We start from the raw sequence: 24,440 nt of genomic DNA, 5'->3' as shown, positions 1-24,440 counted from the left end.
CATGATGGTTAAAAGATCTCACTCTAACCCTGTCAGTGCTGTAGCAGTATTTCTGTTCCTAACGACTTCAAAACACTGCCATTAGCATTTACATTTGTTTGTGCAAAGGACTGAGAATCTAGAACTGTTTCTATGATGGGGAACACTTTTTTAATCTCATTTAATTTTGAATTTAAAACAAAAACCTTTCTACAGATGTGCTAAGACCTGCCAATCCATGATGTGTTAATCACCTGGCAGTGAAGGGAAACCTGCTCCCTGGGTTTTATAGAGCTCCTTATCTGCTGGATTTCATCCTTTCAGCCATAGCTCGGTGTTGCATTGTTTAGTTTATTTTTGACGAGGTGAATGACAACAGTAGACGGAGCAAGGTGAAATGCTGAAACAGTGAAGAAATCACAGGCTAACCCAACTCTGAACTCAGAGATGGTTCAAAGATAAAAAAGACTCTTCATGTAAACTCACTGCACCACGATGGCAAGGACATTCTTACAAAATGAAACAGTACTTGCAGGGAGGGCCATTGAATTGCGAATCCAGGAGCAATGATAGGCTATACTGCCCGTGAAATAAAAACAAGAGTTAGGTGGGGGGAGGGGAAAGCCCACCTGTGATAGATTATTACATTGAATTGAGGAGATTCACCAGGATGTTGCCTGGGCTGGAGCGTTTTAGCTATGAAGAGAGACTGAAAAGGCTAGGGTTGTTTTCCTTAGAGCAGAGAAGGCTGAGGGGGGACATGATTGAGGTATACAAAATTATGAGGGGCATTGATAGATTAGATAGGAAGAAACTTTTTCCCTTAGCGGAAGGGTCAATAACCAGGGGGCATAGATTTAAGGTAAGGAGGTTTAGAGGGGATTTGAGGAAAAAGATTTTCACCCAGAGGGTGGTTGGAATCTGGAACACACTGCCTGAAGAGGTGGTAGAGGCAGGAATCATCACAGCATTAAGAAGTATTTAGACGAGCACTTGAAACGCCATAGCATACAAGGCTACGGGCCAAGTGCTGGAAAATGGGATCAGAATAGGTAGGTGCTTGATGGCCGGCACAGACACAAGGAGCCGAAAGGCCTGTTTCTGCGCTGTATAACTCTATGACTATGAATTAATGGAACAAACACCAGACACGTTCTACAAGGATCTGTCCAAGCACAGCAACGCCCAGGCAGTGAAAATTACACATTTACGCTCTGCTTTCAGAAGATAAACTGAGGAACTTGAATAATTTCTAGCAATAGTTAAAAATAATTTTCTGCATTGGAACAGCTCTTGTTTTTGTTTCAGATTTCCAGCATCCGCAGTATTTTGCTTTTATTTTAGCAACATAGTGGTATTGTTATTGGACTAGTAATCCAGAGGCCCATACTAATGCTCTGGAGACGAGTTCAACTCCCAAGACGGCAGCTGGTGGAATTTAAATTTAACTAAGTAAATCTGGAATAAAAAGCTAGTCTCAGTAATGGTGACTATGAAACTACTGGATTGTCGTAAAAACCGATTTGGTTCGCTAATATCCTTTAGGGAAGGAAATCTGCCGCCCTTAACCGGTCTGGCCGACATGTGACTCCAGACTCACAGCAATGTGGTTGACTCTTAACCATGCTTAAATGGTTTAGTATCAAACCACAACAGAAAAGTTAAATAATAAAACAAGATGAACCACCCAGCATCGACCTAGCCATTCGGAACGACAAAGACTCACCCTGCCTCGTCAACCTACAAAGTCCTCCTTACTAACATCTGGAGACTTGCGCCAAAATTGGGAGAGCTGTCCCACAGCCTAGTCGAGCAACAGCCTGACACAGTCATACTCACTGAATCATACCTCCCAGCCAATGTCCCAGACTCCTCCATCACCAACCCTGCCAGTGGGACAGGACATACCCATTAGAGGTGGCAACACAGTAGTAAATAGTCAGGAGGGAGTTGCCCTGGCAGTCTTCAATACTGAATCCAGACCCCATGACATCTCATGGAACGATGGAGGTGGAGGGGCAACATGATAGAGGTTTACAAAGTTATGAGCGGCATGGACAGAGTGGATAGTCAGAAGCTTTTTCCCAGGGTGGAAGAGTCAGTTACTAGGGGACATAGGTTTAAGCTGAGAGGGGCAAAGTTTAGAGGGGATGTGCGAGGCAAGTTTTTTTTTTTTACACAGAGGATGGTGAGTGCCTGGAACTTGCTGCCAGGGGAGGTTGTGGAAGCAGTTACGATAGCGACGTTTAAGAGACATCTTGACAAAGACATGAATAGGAAGGGAATAGAGGGATATGGGCCCCGGAAGTGCAGGTGGTGTTAGTTTAGGCAGGCATCAAGATCGGCGCAGGCTTGGCAGGCCGAATGGCCTGCTCCTGTGCTGTACTGTTCTTTGTTCTTTGTTCATGGCATCAGGTCAAACATGGGCAAGGAAACCTCCTGCTGATTACAACCAATGCCCTCCCTCAGCTAATGAATCAGTACTCCTCCATGCTGAAAACCACTTGAAAGAAGCACTGAGGGTAGCAAAGGCACAAAATGTACTGTGGTGGGGAACTTCAATATCCATCACCAAGAGCGGCTCAGTAGTACCACTACTGACTGAGCTGGCCAAGTGCTAAAGAACTTATCTGCTAGACTGGGGCTGCAGCAGGTGGTGAGGGAACCAACTAGAGGGACAAACCTACTTGACCTCACCCTCACCAAATCTACCTGTTGCAGATGCATCTGCCAACGACACTATTGGTAGGAATGAGCACTGCAGACCCTTGTGGAAACAAAGTCCTGTCTGCACACTGAGGATACTCTCCATCAGGTTGTGTAACACTACCACCATGCTAAATGGGATAGAGTCAGAACAGATCTAGCAGCTCGTAATTAGGCATCCAGGAGGCACAGTAGGCCATCGTCAGCAGCAGCACAATTGTATTCAGCCACAATCTAAAACCTCATGGCCCAGCATATCTCACTCCACCATTACCATCATGCTAGAGGACTAACTCTGGTTCAATGAGGAGTGTAGGAGAGCATGCCAGGAGCAGAACCAGGCATACATAAAATGAGGTGCCAACTTGGTGACGCTACAAAAACAGGACTACATACATGCTAAACAACAGAAGCAGCAGGCGACAGACGGACCAAAGCGATCCCAGTACCAACAGAACAGTTCAAAGCTCTGCAGTCCTGACACATCCAGTCATGAGAGAGAACCTAACCTCAAACTTAATTGGACCAGCTTTATAAATATGGTCCATCTTCAACATTTACTCCCTCCACCACCGTTGCAAAGTGGCAGCAGTGTGTCCCATCTACAAGATGCACTGTTGCAACTCATCAAGGCTCCTTCGACAACACCTTCCAAACCTGCGAACTAGAAGGACAAGTGCAGCAGGTGCGTGGGAACACCACACCCGCAAGGTCCCCTCTAAGTCACACACCATCCTCACTTAGAACTATATCGACGTTCCTTCACTGTCAAAGAATCAAAATCCTGGAACTCCCTGCCTAACAGCACTGTGGGGTGTACCTATGCCAGAGGACAGCAGCGATTCAAGACGACGGCTCACCTCCACTGTCTCAAGGGCAATTAAGGATGGCATCAAACGCTGACCTTGCCAGTGATGCTCACATCCTGTGAACAAATAAAAAAGATCCTGACCTCATTGTTCCAAGTACATACACTGCTGTATATTGCTGTTGTATTAGTCGTGAGGAATATCTAAGTCTCAAAATCACCAAATGCACTTTAGCCTGAACTTTGATTAATGGTTTAGATTTTAAGATAATTACAACATAACTGGTTATGAGTAAGACAAGCAAAATATTAGTCAAAGTAAACAGCCTGTGCCATGCTGGGCTGAGTACAGTGAGAAAGTTAAACAGAAGCTTATAATCAATATCCAGGAACACAATGAGGATTGGGTGCAGCCATGCAGAGACTGAGTCGCACTGTGACGCATTCTCGCCACGTAGCATAGAGTCATTTATGGCACTGACAGAGGCCATTTGGCCCATCGAGTCCATGCCGGCTTCCCACGGAGCTATGCTGTCAGTCCCACTCCCCGGTTCGATCCCTGCAGCCCTGCAAGTCTATTTCTCTCAGGTGGCCAACCAACTTCCGCTTGAAGTCATTGATCGACTCTGCTTCCACCACTCTTGTGGGCAGCGAGTTCCAGGTCATTACCACCCGCTGCGTAAAAAAGTTCTTCCTCATATTCCCCCTGCATCTTTTGCCCAAAACTTGCAATCTGTGTCTCCTAGTCCTTGTACCATTTGTTAAAAGGAACAGCTTTTCCTTGTCTAACGTATCTAAGTCTGTCATAATCTTGTACTCTTTTATTAAATCTCCCCTCAATCTGCTTTGTTCTAAGGAGAACAAACACATCTTTTCAAACCTGACCTTGTAACTAAAATCTCCCGTCCCTGGAATCATTCTGGTAAATCTCCTCTGCGCCCTCTCAAGGGCGCTCACATCCTTCCTGAAATGTGGCGGCCAGAACTGGATGCAATACTCCAGTGGGGCTTAACCAGAGCTTTATAAAGGTTCAGCTTAACTTCCCTGCTTTTGTACTCAATGCCTCTATTTACGAAGCCCAAGATCCCATATGCTTCACTAACCACTCTCTCAATATTGCCTGCCACTTTAGAGATCGATGCACATGTATCTGCAGGTCCCTCTGTTCCTGCACACTCTTTAGAACTGTGCCATTAAGTACATATTGCCTCTCTCTATTCCATCTGCCAAGATGCATCACCTCACACTTGTCAATATTAAATTTCATCTGCAACCTCTCTGCCCATTCTGCTAGCCATGATGAACTTTGAGCTTTAAGTTATCCCACATCAGCAGCTCTTTAAGGGCTGCTAGTCTCCCTTAAAAGAGTGAATGTGTTCCAAATTTAAAACATCATGGAAGCAAGGCACAAGCACAGACCACTTCCAAGTTAGGTGGATAGATTGGAGAAGTGGGGGTTGTTAAGGAGTGAACTGAAAGGAATTAGTATTAATAAAAAGGTAGTACTCAAAAAATTAACTGGATTGAAGGTTGATAAATCCCCTGGACCAGATGAGCAACATCCTACAGTGTTGAAGGTGGCGGCAGTAGAGATAGTGGATGCACTGGTGGCTGTCTTCCAAAATTTTATAGATTCTGGAAAGGATCCTGCAGACTGGAAGGTAGCAGATGTAACCCCACTATTTAAGAATGGAGGGAGAGAAAAAGCGGGAAACTACAGACCTTTGTTTGACATCAGTAGTAGGAAAAATGTTAGAATATATTATAAAGGTGATAACTAGACACAGAAAATAATGATAAGATTGGGCAGAGTCAGCATGGATTTTTGAGAGGGAAATCATGTTTGACAAACCTATTGGAGTTTTTAAAGAATGTTACCTGTAGCATAGATAAAGGAGAACCAGTGGATGTGGTGTATTTGGATTTTCAGAAGGCTTTTGATAAAGGTCCCACACAGGAGGTTAGTAAACAAAATTAGAGCACATAGGTTTGGGTGGGGTGGGGGGGGGGGGAATATGCTGGTTTGGATTGAGAGATGGTTAACAGACAGAAAACAAGAGATAAGGAATAAACTGGTCATTCTCAGGATGATAGGCTGTTACTAGTGGGGTACTGTAAGGATTAGTGATGGGGCCTCAACTGTTGATGTTGATGTCAAAAGGAACCTGGGTGTCCTTGTTCATGAGTCATGATGCATCTGTCCATGACAGTATTAGTAGGAGTGACCCCACCACATAGGCCTTGTGAAGAGGAAGTCCCACCTTCACAATCAGAATATCCTCCATCGTGTTGTGTGGCACTATCACCATACTAAATGGGATAGATTTCGAACAGATCTAGCAATGCAAAATTGGGCATCCATGAGGCGCTGTGGGCCATCAGCAGCAGAAATGTACTCAACCACAATCTGTAACCTCATGACCCGGCATATCCTCCACTCTACCATTACCATCAAGTCAGCAGACCAATCCTGGTTCAATGAAGAGGTGGTTCCACAAATATCCCCATCCTCAATGATGGGGGAGCCCATCCCCCAACATCAGTGCAAAAGATAAGGCTGAAGCATTTGCAACAATCTTCAGCCAGAAGTGCCGAGTCGATGATCCATCTTGGCCTCCTCCTGAAGTCCCCAGCATCACAGATGCCAGACTTCAGCCAATTCGATTCACTCCACATGATAGCAAGAAATGACTTGCACTGGACACTGCAAAGGCTGGCCCTGACAATATTCCAGCAATAGTACTGAAGACCGGTACTCCAGAACTTGCCGCACCCTTAGCCAAGCTGTTCCAGTACAGCCACAACACTGGCATCTACTGGGCAACGTGGAAAATACAAGTATGTCCTGTACACAAAAAGCAGGACAAGTCCAACCCGGCCAATTACCGCCCCATCAGTCTACTCTCGATCATCAGTAAAGTGATGGAAGGTGCCAACAGTGCCATCAAGTGGCACTTGCTTGGGCGGCACAGTAGCGCAGTGGTTAGCACCGCAGCCTCACAGCTCCAGGCACCCAGGTTCAATTCTGGGTACTGCCTGTGCGGAGTCTGCAAGTTCTCCCTGTGACCGCGTGGGTTTTCGCCGGGTGCTCCGGTTACCTCCCACGGCCAAAGACTTGCAGGTGATGGGTAAATTGGCCATTGTAAATTGCCCCTAGTATAGGTAGGTGGTAGAGAATATGGGATTACTGTAGTGTTAGTATAAATGGGTGGTTGTTGGTTGGCATAGACTCGGTGGGCCGAAAGGGCCTGTTTCAGTGCTGTATCTCTAAATAAATAAAAATAACCTGCTCAATGATGCTCAGTTTGGGTTCCACCAGTACCACTCAGCTCCTGACCTCATTACAGCCTTGGTTCAAACATGGACAAAAGAGCTGAACTCAAGAGATGAGGTGAGAGTGACTGCCCTTGACATCAAGGCAGCATTTGACCGAGAATGGCATCAAGGAGCCCTAGCAAAACTGAGGTCAATGGGAATCGGGGGAAAACTGTCTGCTGGTTGGAGTCATGCCGAGTGCTGTTGTTGGAGGTCAATCATCTGAGCTCCAGGACATCACTGCAGGAGTTCCTCAGGGTAGTGTCCTAGGCCCAACCATCTTCAGCTGCTTCATCAATGACCTTCCTTCAATCATAAGGTCAGAAGTGGGGATATTCACTGATGATTGCACCATTCGCAACGACTCAGATACTGAAGCAGTCAGTGTAGAAATGCAGCAAGACCTGGACAATATCCAGGTTTGGGCTGATAAGTGGCAAGTAACATTTGCACCACACAAGTGCCAGGCAATGACCATCTCCAACAAGAGAGAATCTAACCATCTCCCCTTGACATTCAATGGTATTACCATCGCTGAATCCCCCACTGCCAAAATCCTCGGGGCTGCCATTGACCAGAAATTGAACTGAAGTAGCCATATAAATACCGTGGCTACAAGAGCAGGTCAGAAGCAAGGAATCCTGCGGTGAGTAACTCCTCCTGACTCCCCAAAGCCTGTTAACCATCTACAAGGCACAAGTCAGGAGTGTGATGGAATACTCTCCACTTGCCTGGATGGGTGCAGCTCCAACAACACTCAAGAAGCTCGACACCATCCAGGACAACGCAGCCCGCTTGACTGGCACCCCATCCACAAACATTCACTCCCTCCACCACAGACGCACAGTGGCAGCAGTGTGTACCATCTACAAGATGCACTGCAGCAACGCACAAAGTCTCCTTAGACAGCAAATTCCAAACGCGAGACCTCTACTAACTCGAAGGACAAGCATTTATTGGTGGCCTAGCCAGCGATGCCTACATCCCATGAATGAATTTTTAAAAAACTAAAAAAGATAACATGTAGGTGCAGCAAGTAATTATGAAGGCAAATGGTATGTTGGCCTTCATCACAAGGGGCTTTGAGTACAGGAGTAAAGAAGTCTTGCTGCAATTGCATAGAGCGTTGGTGTGACCGCACCAGGAGTATTGTGTACAGTTTTGGTCTCCTCTTCTAAAGAAGGATATACTTGTCATAGAGGGAAAGCAATGGCGGTTCCCAGACTAATCCCTGGGATGGCAGGATTGAGGAAAGTGGGCATGTATTCTCTAGTTGCGAAGAATATGAGGTGATCCCATTGAAACTTACAAAATTCTTACAGGGCATGACAGGGTGGATGTCGATAGGATGTTTCCCATGGCGAGTGAGTCTCGAACCGGGGGCATAGTCTCAGAATAAGGCACAGGCCATTTACGACTGAGATAAGAAAGAATTTTTTCACGCAGAGGGTGGTGAATCTTTGAAATTCTCTACCCCAGAAGGCTGTGGAAGCTCAAGACAGAAATCGATAGATATCTGGATAGAAATGACATCAAGGGATATGAGGATAGTGCGTGAAAGTGGTGTTGAGGTAGATGATCAATTGGTTGACAAAAGAACCAAATGCAACATGAGGAAATTTCCTTTTCAAACACAGTTCAAGATGTGGAATGTACTACCCGAGGGTGTGTTGCAGGCAGTTTCTCAAGTGCTGCTTCTATGGGAGGGTGTGTACAGAAAATCTTTTTGGAGGGCAGGGGAACCCTCAGGTCAGGACTGCTGCCAAAGGGATGATGGTGGATAGGCAATGGCAAACATTCAAAAGAACGCATGGATGAACTGCAGCAATTGTTTATCCCTGTCTGGCGCAGAAGTAAAATGGGAAAGGTAGCTAAACCATGGCTTACAAGGGAAATTAGAGATAGCATTAGATCCAAGGAAGAGGCATACAAATTTGTCAGGGAAAACAACAGACCTGAAGGTTGGGAGCAGTTTAGAATTCAGCAAAGGAGGACCAAGGGATTGATTAAGAAGGGGAAAATAGAGTACGAGAGTAAGCTTGCGGGGAACATAAACACTGACTGTAAAAGTCTCTATAGGTATGTGAAGAGAAAAATATTGGTGAAGACAAATGTAGGTCCCTTACAGTCAGAAACAGGGGAATTTATTATGGGGAACAAAGAAATGGCTGACCAACTAAATGCATACTTTGGTTCTGTCTTCACAAAGGAGGACACAAATATCATACCAGAAATGTTGAGGAACGCAGAGTTTAGTGAGAAGGAGGAACTGAAGGTATTAGTAGAGAAATGGTGTTGGGGAAATTGATGGGATTGAAGGCCGATAAATCCCCAGGGCCTCACAATCTATATCCCAGAGTACTTAAGGAAGTGGCCCGAGAAATAGTGGATGCATTGGTGGTCGTCTTCCAAGATTCTATAGACTCTGAACAGTTCCTACAGATTGGAGGGTAGCTAATATAACCCCACTATTTAAAAAGGGAAGTAGAGAGAAAGCAGGGAAATATAGACCAATCAGCCTGACGTCGGTTGTGGAGAAAATTCTAGAGTCCATTATCAAAGATTTTATAGCAGAGCACTTGGAGAACAGTGGTAGAATTGGACAGAATCAGCATGGATTTACAAAAGGGAAATCATGCTTGAAAAATCTACTAGAATTCTTCAAGAATGTAACTAGTCGAGTTGATGAGGGTGTGCCGATGGATGTGGTTTATTTGGACTTTCAGAAGGCTTTCGACAAAGTCCCACATAAGAGATTAGCATGTAAAGTTAAAGCGCATGGGATTGGGGGTACAGTATTGTGATGGATATAAAATTGGTTGGCATATAGGAAACAAAGTAGGAATAAACGGGTTTTTTTCCTGAATGGCAGGCAGTGACTAGTGGGGTACCGCAGAGATCGGTGCTAGGACCCCAGCTGTTCACAATATACATTAATGAATTAGATGAGGAAACTAAATGTAATATCTCCAAATTTGCAGATGACACAAAACTGGGTGGGAGGGCCAGTTGTGAGGAGGATGCAGAGAGGCTTCAGGGTGATTTGGACAAGTTGAGTGAGTGGGCTAATGCATGGCAGATGCAGTATAATGTGGATAAATGTGAGGTTTATCCACTTTGGTAGCAAAAACAGGAAGACAGATTATTTGAACGGCTATAAACTGAGAGGGGGGAATATGCAACGAGATCAGGGTGTTCTTGTACACCAGTCACTGAAGGTAAACATGCAGGTGCAACAGGTGGTAAAAAAGGCAAATGGTATGTTGGCCTTCATAGCGAGAGGATTCGAGTACAGAAGCAGGGATGTCTTGCTGCAAGAAATGCTGGAAATACCCAGCAGGTCTGGCAGCATCTGTGGAGAGAGAAGCAAAGTTAATGTTTCAGGTCAGTGACCCTTCATCAGAACAGCATCTGCAGTATTTTGCTGGTATAGGCGCGATGAGCCGAATAGCCTCCTTCTGTGCTGTATGATCCGATGATTTAAAGTTATTTATATACTCCCAGCAGTGCAGCCAAATACAGCAGCAATAAGTTTGGGTAGAATTGAGGGAGACTTGGCCTGCTGCTGAAAGAAACTGCTGGAGTCCTTCAGGTAATATGGAGGATCTGCACCCTGGGTTGCAGACCTCACTACAAATCACAGCAGATCATTGACAGCAATTCATCCAGTTGTTCAGTGAGAGCCAGGTAGCCTCTAAAGTTTGAGGACATCTGTGGAAGAGTCCACAACCTCAGTCTTGTGCAGTGCTGGACGATAATCCTGGAGGGCATGGTTACCTCTCAGGCACAGATTCCAGTACAAATGTTCCAAATGGAGTCCTAAGGACCTGCATTCCTATTTACGATGGCCTGTCTAAGATGGATTCTCGAGAGGATTGTTCTTTTGGTCTGATTTCTGTCCATTCCACTGGCTCTCCTTATGTTACTACTTCTCGAATTTTCCAGCAGCCATTAAATACATCTGCCCAAATATGGGTTTGGGGGGCCTATTCACAGTGGACGGTAACTCTTGGTCTGGTTTCACTTCTGTGAATGAAAGGTCTACTACTGGTGTACTCCTGACTGCTCCATGGGAAGGTCTGTTTGCAGGGTGAAGGTGTTTAAAACACAGTACTGTTGAACATCTGGGCCAGATTGTACTCCAGGAATTTGAGTCTTTGCTTCAGCATGACAATGGTGTGCACCTCATTATAGCTTCCATCAGGTCTGGTCCTTGGCAGTAGTGAGCCATGGCTGCAGTGCATGGTATTAGTTCACCTTCCTAGGCTCAACTATCACCAGTAACCTGTCTCTCAATGCAGTAATCAACAAGCGCATGGGAAAGGCTTCCACTGCTATGTCCAGACTGGCCAAGAGGGTGTGGGAAAATGGCGCACTGACACAGAACACAAAAGTCCAAGTGTATCAAGCCTGTGTCCTCAGTACCTTGCTCTAGGGCAGCGAGGCTGACATACATTGTCCAGGCCAAGAGCGATGTCTCAACTCATTCCATCTTCACTACCTCCGGAGAATCCTTGGCATCAGGTGACAGGACCGCATCTCCAACACAGAAGTCCTCGAAGCAGCCAACATCCCCAGCATATACACCCTACTGAGCCAGCGGCGCCGGAGATGGCTTGGCCATGTGAGCCGCATGGAAGATGGCAGGATCCCCAAGGACACATTGTACAGCGAGCTTGTCACTGGTATCAGATCCACCGGCCATCCATGCCTCCGCTTTAAAGACGTCTGCAAACGCGACATGAAGTCCTGTGACATTGATCACAAGTCGTGGGAGTCAGTTGCCAGTGATCGCCAGAGCTGGCGGACAGTCATAAAAGGTGGGGCTAAAGAGTGGCGAGTCGAAGAGACTTAGCAGTTGGCAGGAAAAAAGACAGAAGCACAAGGGGAGAGCCAACTGTGTAACAGCCCCGACAACCAATTTTATCTGCTGTGCCCGAGGAAGAGTCTGTCACTCTAGAATTGGCCTTTATAGCCACTCCAGACACCGCTCCACAAACCACTGATCACCTCTAGGTGCTTACCCATTGTCTCTCGAGACTAGGAGGCCAAAGAAGAACAACATTGGCATTCTTGCGATTTGTCCTGATGAGTGCAAGACGAAAAGCTTCGACAAAACGTCTGTTTTCAGAAATATTCAAGTTCTGTAATACCAAACAACTATTTGTTTCAGTGTTGTTGGTTGAGGGATAAATATTGACCAAGACACAGAGGAGGGGAAAGTTAAGATGGAAGTGAGGGCAAAATTAGCTGTCAGTGAAAGATAAGCAGACACTCATCTGATCCCCTGGTGAAGTAATAGCGGCAGTGTGGATTGGTGTCAAAAGAATGAATTATGGCAAGTGCCAGAGTTGTGGGAAATCATGTGCATTATTCACTGAAGTGTCCTACTGAGGGAGATGCCAGATGAAACATTATACCAAAGCCCCATCTGTCCTCTCAAGTGGATGTAATAGATCCCTTGACATTATTTGTAGAAGAGCGGAGGAATTCAGCTAATCTTTCACTGACAGCTAATATCGCCCTCACTTCCATCTTAACTTTCCCCTCCTCTGTGTCTTGGTCAATATTTATCCCTCAACCAACAACACTGAAACAAATAGTTGTTTGGTATTACAGAACTTGAATATTTCTGAAAACAGACGTTTTGTCGAAGCTTTTCGTCTTGCACTCATCAGGACAAATCGCAAGAATACCTATGTAAGGGAAACAACAAATTTATAATGTGAGAAGAGTGCTGATTGGTTGGCAAGTGGACTCTGGTAGAGATGTTGCGATGGAGAATGCACCAGTTTATGGTGACTGACAGTTAATTGCCAAGCTTCGTTGGAATTTTAACCAGGCAGCTTGACTCTGATTGGTCAAGGCATTGCCCTGAGGAATGAACCAGTGAATGGCTGTCACTTATTTTATTTAGTTGAAACAGGTGCAATGTGTGTACATGTTCTTTCTGTCTGCAAAGAACAGGGCCCTGTGTATTAATATATGTAGCTTCCAGTATGTGCAAATGAGTCACACTGCAAGCCTGACTGACAATCTTAAATTGGTTGTCAGCCTAATTCTTAGCACAATGAGGATTATTTAGCAAATGTTGTCCAATTGCAGAATCACAGCTAATGTTGGACACTGTGTTTTGAGTTTTGCAAGCACGGGCTGGTTGGGTACAGCCTGTACCTTGCCCGTCGCAAATAGCAGAAGGGACATGTTTGATACGATCCGCCAATCTTTGAGACGTATGGCCTATATACCTAGCATCACATATGGCATTGAAATTCATATATCACATTACTCATTTGTGTGATAGGCAGAACGTCTTTATGGCAGCATCCTGTTAGTGGCGAACACCATGCATGTTGCTGCTGTCCAGTTGTAATAAAAAAGTATTTCCACTATTCCTTCTTCCTCTAAATTACACTCAGCCCTTCATCCCAGAGTGCTTCTATGCAGAAAATCACTAATGTTTGTATAAAATCCCTTGCAATTGTATTATATATTACCTGTCAGTCTTTTGTCTATATTGCCTTTGCTCCCTTCTAATCTCCCTTTACACAACCCCCTCCCACCAAATTACTTGTCCTATTTTCATGATTTTATTTAATAAAGTGAATCCTAACTTTATCATAACTCCCTTTTAAAATTTCAGTTTAGTTTTGCAATGGCTTCTCTTCCCTCCCCCACACCATTGCCTCTGGTGTCCTCTATGGATCGCTCCTTGGCCCCCCTCTACTTCTCATCTATATGCTGCCCCTCATTGACACCATCCAAGAACACAGCATCAGGTTCTGAATGTACACTGACAACACTCACCACCACGCTTGACCTCTCCAAATTATCAGACTGCTTGTCTGACATTAAGTACTAGATGAGCAGAAATTTCTTCCAACTAAATATTGAGAAGACCAAACCTACTGTCTTTGGTCTCCAGTTCAACCGCTGTTCCCTAGCCATAGGTTCCATCTCTCTCCCTGGCAACTGTCTGAGGCTGAACCAGACTGTTTGCAAACTTGGTGTTATATTTGACTCCAAAAAGAGCTTCTGACCACATATTTGCTCCATCACTAAGACTACTTATTTTCACCTCTGTATCACCAGACTCTGCCACTGCCAAAACTCTTATCCATGCCGTTGTTACTTCTAGACTTGACGATTCCAATGCTTGCTTGGCTAACCTCCAATCTTCCATCCTTCATAAACTTAAGGTCATCTCAAACTCTACAGTTCATGTCCTTACTCACAACAAGTCCCATTCACCCATCACCCCAGTTCTCACTGACCTACATTGGCTTCCTGTCTGCCAATGCGTTGATTTTAAAATTTGCGTCTTTGTTTTCAAATCACTCCACGGCTTCACCTCTGCCTATCGCTGTAACCTCCTCCCATCCTAAAATCTTCCAACATATCCATGCTCCTCCAATTCTGGTCTCTCGCACATCCCCGATTTTAATTGCACCCCCCAATGGCGACCATACTTTCAACGACGGAGGTCCAAAGCTCTGGAATTCTATCCTTAACCATCCCTCACTTCCTTTAAGATGTTCCTCAAAACCCACCTCTTTGACAAAGCTTTTGGTGACTTATGTTAGTGTCCCCTTGTGTGGCTTAGAGTCAAATTTTGTCCAATAGTGCTCCTGAGAAGCACCTTGGGATATTTTACTATGTTAAAGGTGCTATATAAATAGTGTGGGACGACTTCTTGTACCATTGCAATCCATTGTGAAGATGCCCCCGTAGTGCTGTTAGGTAGGAAGTTCATAGTGACTTGATACAACTGAGTAGCTTGCTAGGTTACTTCAGAGGCAGTTAAGAGTCAAACATACTGGTGTGGAACTAGAGTCACATACAGCCAGACATGGTAAGCATGACAGATTTCATTCTCTAAAAAGGACATTAGCGAACCAATTAGATTGTTACAACAATCCAACAGTTTCATGGTGCCTGGTTACTGATAACAGCTTTTTATTCCCAGATTTTTTAAAAGCTTAATTCATTTCTCAAACAGACATGGTGGGATAATGAATTCAGGTTCCCTGGTTTATTAGTCCAGGTCTCTGGATTACTAATGCAGTAATATAACCACTATGCTACCATACCTTTACTTAGGCCAACATTCTAAATAATTGGAATCAGCAGGGAGTGTTCATGTAAACTCACAAAGAATTCAAAACACAATTAGTGAATAAAAAGCATGAGTAGCCATGGAGGGATATATGATATTGTAGAAACAATGCTGAAGTTTGGAAAGGACTGGGAGCTCAACATTCCTTAGTATAATAGCTTCAGGAGAGATAGGGAGCGACAACTTCTGCTATGTTTCTATGTTCCTACAAAGGAGGTGAAGCATTGTTAGATAGGATTACAACCAGCAGCATCAAACTCCCAGTTCTGTCCAAACTTAAGGTAGGTCTTCACTTTCGTTACTTCATAATATTCCTCCATATTTAAGAATGCTTTTAATTCTCCAATTTTGTTTTTGCTGTTTCCATTGTCTCTCGAGATAAGGAGGCCCAAAAGAAACAAAGGAGGTGAAGCATTGTTAGATAGGATTACAACCAGCAGCATCAAACTCCCAGTTCTGTCCAAACTTAAGGTAGGTCTTCACTTTCGTTACTTCATAATATTCCTCCATATTTAAGAATGCTTTTAATTCTCCAATTTTGTTTTTGCTGTTTTCTGCATTCATATTGAGACTACTCAACTGATCTTTCCTTTTTTGTTGTTTTTCCAAATTAATAAAACCAAAAAAAAACGGGCAACGAGAGAATATGAGACTAGAATGGCAGTGAACATAAAAGTGAACCCAAAAATCTTTCACCGGCATGTAAAAAGTAAATGGCTAATAAGAGGTAGGGTGGGTTGAGTAGAGACGAGGAGGGTAATATATGCTTAAAGGAAAAGGGCAAGGCTAGAATACTTAATGAGTACTTTGAAATGGTGTTTATTGAGGAAGAGGATGCTGACAAAATATCAGTAGAAGCGAAAATGGCAGAGATAAGGTATGGGGTGAAAATTGATAGGCAGGAAAGGCTGGTTAAGCTTAGAGTGGATAAGTCACATGGTGGCTTGCATCCCAGGTTGCTAAGGGAAGTGGAGGTGGGCATAATGGAGTGCTTGCCATAATCTTCCAATCTTCTCTAGAAATGAGGGAAGTGCCAGAAGATTGGAAAGTAGCAAATGTGACAGCCTTATCAAGAAAGAGTGCAAAAGGGCATTCCTAGTAACTACTGCTGATCAGTTTCAGTGGTGGGTAAGGTTTTAGAAACAATAATCATGACAAAAATCAACAGGCACTTGGAGAGGTTTGAGTTAATTAAGGAGAGCCAGCATGGATTTGTAAAAGACAGATCACGCTTGACTAATCAGAAAATTCAATTAGATGAAGTAACAGAGAAGGTTGATGAAGGGAAAGCAATGGATGTTGTCAATATGGATTTTAAGAAAGCATTTGACAAAGTACCACATAAAAGGTTGGTTAATAAAATTGAGACTCATGGAATAAGAGGATTAGTGTCAGCTTGGATAAAAAAATTGACTTCAGGACAGAAAACCAGAGTCATGGTAAATGGTTGTTTTTCAGACTGGAGGATGGTATACAGCAGTGTTTCCCAAGGGTCAGTGCTAGGACCACTGCTTTATTTTTGGACATATATACACACACCCATAATTGACTTGGATATTAGAATACAGAGTAAAATTTCAAAATTTGCAAATGATACCAATGCTAATGAAGTGTGGCGCACAGTGAGGATGATAACAATCAACTGCAATAGGACACAGATAGGCTAACAGATGGAATTTAATAGAGAGAAATGCGAGGTTATGCATTCTGGCAAGAGACAGGGAGAAGCAATATAGACTTCACCATTGTAAAGAGTGTGCAGGGACATGGGTGTTCGAGGCAGGACATATTAGAGTCATAGAGTCAGAGTTATACAGCACAGAAACAGGCCCATCGTGTCCGCACCGGCCATCAAACACCTAACTATTCTAATCCCATTTTCCAGCACTTGGCCTGTAGCCTTGTATGTTATGGTGTTTCAAATGCTCATCTAAATACTTCTTAAATGCTGTGAGGGTTCCTGCCTCTACCACCTCTTCAGGCAGTGTGTTCCAGATTCCAACCACCCTCGGTGAAAATTTTTTTCCTCAAATCCCCTCTAAACCTCCTGCCCCTTACCTTAAATCTATGCCCCCTGGTTATTGACACCTCCGCTAAGAGAAAAAGTTTCTTCCTATCTACCCTATCAATGCCCCTCATAATTTTGTATACCTCAATCATATCTCCCCTCAGCCTTCTCTGCTCTAAGGAAAACAACCCTAGCCTTTTCAGTCTCTCTTCATAGCTGAAATGCTCCAGCCCAGGCAACATCCTGGTGAATCTCCTCTGCACCCTCTCCAGTGCAATCGCATCCTTCCTATAGTGTGGTGACCAGAACTGTACACAGTACTCCAGCTGTGGCCTAACTAGCATTTTATACAGCTCCAGCATAACCTCCCTGCTCTTATATGCTATGCCTCGGCTAATAAAGGCAAGTATCCCATATGCCTTCCTAACCACCTTGTCTACCTGTGCTGCTGCCTTCAGTGATCTATGGACACCAAGGTCGAGGTACTAAATGAGTGCTTTGCATCAGTATTCACCAAAGAGAAGCTTCGTGGATGATGAGTCTAGGGAAGGGAGTGTAGATAGTCTGGGTCATGTCGATATCAAAAAGGAGGTTGTGTTGGGTGTCTTGAAAAAAATTAAGGTAGATAAGTCCCCAGGGTCTGATGGGATCTACCACAGAATAATGAGGGAGGCAAGGGAAGAAATTGCTGGGGCCTTGACAGAAATCTTTATATCCTCATTGGCTACAGGTGAGGTCCCAAAGGACTGGAGAATAGCCAATGTTATTCCTTTGTTTAAGAAGGGTAGCAAGGATAATCCAGGAAATTACAGACTGGTGAGCCTTACGTCAGTGGTAGGGAAATTATTAGAGAGGATTCTTTGGGACAGGATTTACTCCCATTTGGAAACAAATGAACTTATTAGCGAGAGGCAGCATGGTTTTGTGAAGGGGAGGTCGTGTCTCACTAACTTGATCGAGTTTTTTTGAGGAAGTGACGAAGATGATTGATGAAGGAAGGGCAGTGGATGTTGTCTACATGGACTTCAGTAAAGCCTTTGACAAGGTCCCTCATGGCAGACTGGTACAAATGGTGAAGTCACACGGGATCAGAGGTGAGCTGGCAAGATGGATACAGAACTGGCTCGGTCATAGAAAACGAAGGGTAGCAGTGGAAGGGTGCTTTTCTGAATGGAGGGCTGTGACTAGTGGTGTTCCGCAGGGATCAGTGCTGGGACCTTTGCTGTTTGTAGTATATATAAATGATTTGGAGGAAAATGTAGCTGGTCTGATTAGTAAGTTTGCGGACAACACAAAGCTTGGTGGAGTTGCGGATAGTGATGAGGATTGTCAGAGGATATAGATCAGTTGGAGACTTGGGCGGAGAAATGGCAGATGGAGTTTAATCCGGACAAACGTGAGGCAATGTATTTTGGAAGGTTTAATACAGGTGGGAAGTATACAGTAAATGGTAGAACCCTTAGGAGTATTGACAGGCAGAGAGATCTCGACGTACAGGTCCACAGGTCACTGAAAGTGGCAACGCAGGTGGATAAGGTCGTCAAGAAGGCATACGGCATGCTTGCCTTCATCGGTCGGGGCATAGAGTATAAAAATTGGCAAGTCATGCTGCAGCTGTACAGAACCTTAGTTAGGCCAGACTTGGAATATTGCGTGCAATTCTCGTCGCCACACTACCAGAAGGATGTGGAGGCTTTGGAGAGGGTACAGAGGAGGTTTACCAGGATGTTGCCTGGTCTGGAGGGCATTAGCTATGAGGAGAGGTTGGATAAACTCGGAATGTTTTCACTGGAGCGACGGAGGTGGAAGGGCGACATGATAGAGGTTTACAAAGTTATGAGTGGCATGGACAGAGTGGATAGTCAGAAGCTTTTTCCCAGGGTAGAAGAGTCAGTTACTAGGGGACATAGGTTTAAGGTGCGAGGGGCAAAGTTTAGAGGGGATGTGCTAGGCAAATTTTTCTTTTACACAGAGGGTGGTGAGTGCCTGGAACTTGGTGCCAGGGGAGGTGGTGGAAGCAGGTACGATAGCGACATTTAAGAGGCATCTTGACAAATACATGAATAGGATGGGAATAGAGGGATACGGTCCCCGGAAGTGCAGAAGGTTTTAGTTTAGACAGTCATCATGATCAGTGCAGACTTGGAGGGCCGAATGGCCCTTTGTTCTTTGTCCCTCTGTAATTCCTAGGGTCCTACCATCCATTGTATATTCCCTTGCCTTGTTAGTCCTCCCAAAATGCATCACTTCACACTTCTCAGGATTAAATTCCATTTGCCGCAGCTCCACCCATCTATATCGTCCTGTAATCGAAGGCTTTCCTCCTCACTATTTACGACACCACCAATTTTTGTGTCATCTGCAAACTTACTTATCACAGCTCCTGTATTCACGTCTAAATCATGAATGTACACTACAAACAGCAAGGGTCCCAGCACCAATCCCTGTGGTACTCCATTGGTCACAGGCTTCCACTCGCAAAAACAACCCTCGACCATCACCCTCTGCCTCCTGCCACTAAGCCAATTTTGGATCCAATTTGCCAAATTGCCCTGGATCCCATGGGCTCTTACCTTCTTGACCAATCTCCCATGCGGGACCTTATCAAAAGCCTTACTGAAGTCCATGTCGACTACATCAACTGCATTACCCTCATCTACACATCTAGTCACCACCACGAAAAATTCAATCAAGTTAGTTAGACACGATCTCCCCTTGACAAAGCCATGCTGACTATCCCTGATTAATCCCTGCCTCTCCAAGTGGAGATTAATCTTATCCCTCAAAATTTTTTGCAATAGTTTCCCAGCCACTGATGTTAGACTCACCAGCCTGTAATTACCTGGTTTATCCTTACTACCTTTCTTTATTAATGGTGGCACATTCGCTGTTCTCCAGTCCTCTGGTACCACTCCTGTGGCCAGAGAGGCTTTGAAAATTTGTGTCAGAGCCCCTGCTAGCACCTCCCTTGCCTCACATAACAGCCTGGGATACATCTCATCTGGGCTTGGGGATATATCCACTTTTAAACCCACTAAAATAGCTAATACTTCCTCCCTTTCAATACTAATTTGTTCCAGTATATCACAATCCCCCTCCCTGATCTCTACACCTACATTGTCCTTCTCCATAGTGAACACAGATGAAAAGTAATCATTTACTTACATTGCCATGCAATGACCTTCTCAAGCAAGAGAGAATCTAACCATTCTGAGTGATTCCAGCATTTCTTGTTTTTAGAAACATAGAAACATAGAAAAAATACAGCACAGAACAGGCCCTTCGGCCCACGATGTTGTGCCGATCCTTTGTCCTCTGTCAAGGACAATTTAATCTATACCCCATCATTCTCCTTTATCCATATACCTATCTAAAAGCCGTTTGAAAGTCCCTAAAGTTTCTGACTCAACAACTTCCCCAGGCAAGGCATTCCATGCCCCGACCACTCTCTGGGTAAAGAACCTTCCCCTGACATCCCCCTTATATCTCCCACCCTTCACCTTAAATTTATGACCCCTTGTAACGCTTTGCTCCACCCGGGGAAAAAGTTTCTGACTGTCTACCCTATCTATTCCCCTGATCATCTTATAAACCTCTATCATGTCACCCCTCATCCTTCTCCGTTCTAATGAGAAGAGGCCTAGAATGTTCAGCCTTTCCTCGTAAGACTTATTCTCCATTCCAGGCAACATCCTGGTAAATCTCCTCTGCACCCTCTCCAAGGCTTCCACATCCTTCCTAAAATGAGGCGACCAGAACTGCACACAGTACTCCAAATGAGGCCTTACCAAGGTCCTGTACAGCTGCATCATCACCTCACGGCTCTTAAATTCAATCCCTCTGCTAATGAACGCTAACACCCCATATGCCTTCTTCACAGCCCTATCCACTTGAGTTGCAACTTTCAACGATCTATGCACATAGACCCCAAGGTCTCTCTGCTCCTCCACATGCCCAAGAACCCTACCGTTAACCCAGTATTTTGCATTCGTGTTTGTCCTTCCAAAATGGACGACCTCACACTTTTCAGGGTTAAACTCCATCTGCCACTTTTCAGCCCAGCACTGCAACCTATCCAAGTCCCTTTGCAGACGACAATAGCCCTCCTCGGTATCCACAACTCCACCAACCTTTGTATCATCTGCAAATTTACTGACCCACCCTTCGACTTCCTCATCCAAGTCGTTAATAAAAATCACAAACAGGAGAGGACCCAGAACTGATCCCTGTGGCACGCCACTGGTAACTGGGCTCCAGGCTGAGTATTTACCATCTAAGACCACTCTCTGCCTTCTATCAGTTAGCCAATTCTTAATCCAACTGGCCACATTCCCCACTATCCCATGCCTCCTGACTTTCTCCATAAGTCTACCATGGGGGACCTTATCAAATGCCTTACTAAAATCCATGTACACCACATCCACTGGTTTACCCTCATCCACTTGCTTGGTCACCTGCTCAAAGAATTCAATCAGGCTTGTGAGGCAAGACCTACCCCTCACAAAACCGTGCTGACTGTCCCGAATCAAGCAGTGTCTTTCCAGATGCTCAGAAATCCTATCCCTCAGCACCTTTTCCATCAACTTGCCTACCACCGAAGTAAGACTAACTGGCCTGTAATTCCCAGGGTTCTTCCTATTCCCTTTCTTGAACAGGGGCACAACATTTGCCACCCTCCAATCACCTGGTACCACCCCCGTCAACAGAGAAGATGAAAAGATCATTGCCAGCGGCTCTGCAATTTCATCCCTTGCTTCCCATAACATCCTTGGATATACCCCGTCAGGCCCGGGAGACTTGTCTATCTTCAAGTTATTCAAAAACCCCAACACATCTTCCTGTTTTTGTGAGAATCTAACCATCTCCCCTTGAAGTTCAATAGCATTACCATTGCTGAATCCCCCACGATCAACGTCCTAGGGGTCGGTATTGATCAGAAACTGAACTGGACCAGCCACATAAATGCTGTGGCTACAAGAGCATTTCAGAGGCTGGGAATTCTGTGGCAAGTAACACAACTTCTACCTCCCCAATTGCCTGTCCGCCATCTACAAGGCACAAGTCAGGAGTGTGATGGAATGCTCTCCACTTGCCTGGATGGGTGCAGCTCCAACAACAATCAAGAAGCCCGACATCATCCAGAACAAAGCAGCCCACTTGATTGGCACCCCATCCACCAAATTAAACATGCACTCCCTCGACCACCGACGCACAGTGGCAGCAGTGTGTACTATATACAAAGTGCTTTGCAGCAACGCACCAAGGCTTAGACAGCACCTTCCAAACCCGCGACCTCTACCAACTAGAAGGACAAGGGCAGCAGATGCACGCGAACACCACCACCTGCAAGTTCCCCTCCAAGTCACACGCCATCCTGACTTGGAATTATATCACCGTTCCTTCACTGTCACTGGGTCAAAATCCTGGAACTCCCTTCCTAACAGCACTGTGGGTGTACCTACCTCACATGGACTGCAGCGGTTCAAGAAGGCAGCTCACCACCACCTTCTCAAGGGCAATTAGGGATGGGCAATAAATGCTGGCCGGGCCAGCGACGCCCACATCCCATGAATGAATTAAAAAAAAGCACAGAATATAGAGCCTGTTAACCATTTGTCCTGAAAGTGAGAGATAATCCACTTTGGTAGGAAGAATAAAAAGGCAGATTATCTAGATGGAGAAAGAATACAAAATTCTGCAGTACAGAGGGATCTGGATGTTCTTGTACATGAAACACAAAAAGTTAGCATGCAGGTGCAGCAAGTAATTAGGAAGGCAAATGGAATTTTGGCCTTTATTGCTAGGGGGGTTAGAGTTTAAAAAGAGGGAAGTCTTGTTACAACTGTACAGGGTGTTGGTGAGGCCACATTTGGAGTACTGCGTACAGTTTTGGTCCCCGTATTTAAAGGAGGATATACTAGTATTGGAGGCAGTTCGAAAATGTTCACTAGGCTGATTCCTGGGATGAAGGGGTTGTCTTATCAAGAACGGCCTTTATTCATTGGAGTTTAGAAGAATGAGAGGTAATCTTATTGAAACATACAAGATTTTAAGGGGGCTTGACAGAGTAGATGTTGAGAATATGTTTCCACTAGTGGGGGAATCTCAAATTAGGGGACATAATTACAGAATAAGGGGGCACACATTTAAACTGAAATGCAAATGAATTTCTTCTCTCAGAGGGTGGCGAGTCTCTGGAATTCTCTTCCTCAGAGAGTTGTGGAGGCTATGTCACTAAATGTATTTGAGGAGGAGGTAGATCGATTTTTGAAATCTCGGGGAGTCGAGGGTTATGCAGAGCAGGTCCAAAAGAGAAGTTGAGGCCTGGGACATGATCATATTGAATGGTGGGTAGGCTTGAGGGGCTGAATGGCCTACTCCTGCTCCTATTTCTTATGTTATGTTCCAAATGCTCTGAACTTAGTCATGAATCCTCTATGTGATACCTTACCGAAGACCTTTTGAAAATCCAAAATCACCTGCACCACCTCACCTACCCATACTGTTATTTCTTCAAAAGAAGCATGACCTTCCTTTTTGAAATTCATGCTATATTTTCAGTTCCTAGATGTTTTTCGATTACATTTTTGAGTGATGATTCCATCATCTTTGCTACCATTGGCATTATCAATGCTAAGCTATAGTTCTTTGGGCTTGTTCTATTCCCCTTTTTAAATATAGGTATCACATCAGATGTCCACCAGTCCTCTGGCAATATTCTCTTTTTTAGTATTTTTAAAATAATATTTTTATATCCTAACTACACCTGCAGCCAAGCTACAGCGACAACACTGGTGCCTACCTGAAAAAGTGGAAAATTTGACCAGGTATGTCCTGTCCACAAAAAGCAGGACAAATCCTAACTGGCCAATTACTGCCCCATCATTCTACTCTCAATCATCAAAGTGATGGAAGGTGTCGTCGATAGTGCTATCAAATGGCACTTACTCACCAATCACTGATGCTCACTTTCGGTTCCGCTATGACTACTTGGTTCCAGAGCTCATTACAGCCTTGGTCCAAACATGGACAAAAGAGCTGAATTCCAGAGGTGGGGATAAAGTGTTTGCTCTTGATATCAAGGCAGCATTTGACAGAGTGTGGCATCAAGGAGCCCTGGAAAACTGAATGGGAGTTGGGGGAAAATAGTCTCCACAAGCTGAAGCAATACCTAGCACAAAGGATGATGATTGTGGTTTTTGGAGGCCAATCATCTCAGCCCCAGGATGTCACTGCAGGAGTTCCACAGACTCTTCAACTGTTTCAACACTTCCCTCCATCACAAAAGGTCAGAAGTGGGGATGTTCGCTGACGATTGCAGTGTTGCACTTGCAACTCCTCAGATACTGAAACAGTCCGTGGCTTTGGGTCTCTAAACTGCCAGCCTTAGCGAGTATGGTGAGTTTAGTTTAAGGACGATAGCAGCTGCACTGGGTAAAGGTTACACTTTAATTATTAATAAACTTTTATCAAACTGCTGTATGAAATCTTGCATGATGGGGTGGAGC

At 44.7% G+C, this 24,440-nt stretch overlaps 1 protein-coding gene across 12 annotated transcripts in view; it reads right to left on the bottom strand.

The window, feature by feature from the left end:
- Positions 1–24,440, bottom strand: part of cers3a (ceramide synthase 3a) — a 202,395-nt gene that overhangs the window by 163,712 nt on the left and 14,243 nt on the right. The gene's annotated exons all lie outside the window — the stretch shown is intronic.

This window comes from Heterodontus francisci, chromosome 38 (genome assembly GCF_036365525.1).
Source record: "Heterodontus francisci isolate sHetFra1 chromosome 38, sHetFra1.hap1, whole genome shotgun sequence".
In the NCBI taxonomy this organism is placed as follows: domain Eukaryota; kingdom Metazoa; phylum Chordata; class Chondrichthyes; order Heterodontiformes; family Heterodontidae; genus Heterodontus; species Heterodontus francisci.
This window is presented reverse-complemented; position numbering and strand designations above follow the sequence as displayed.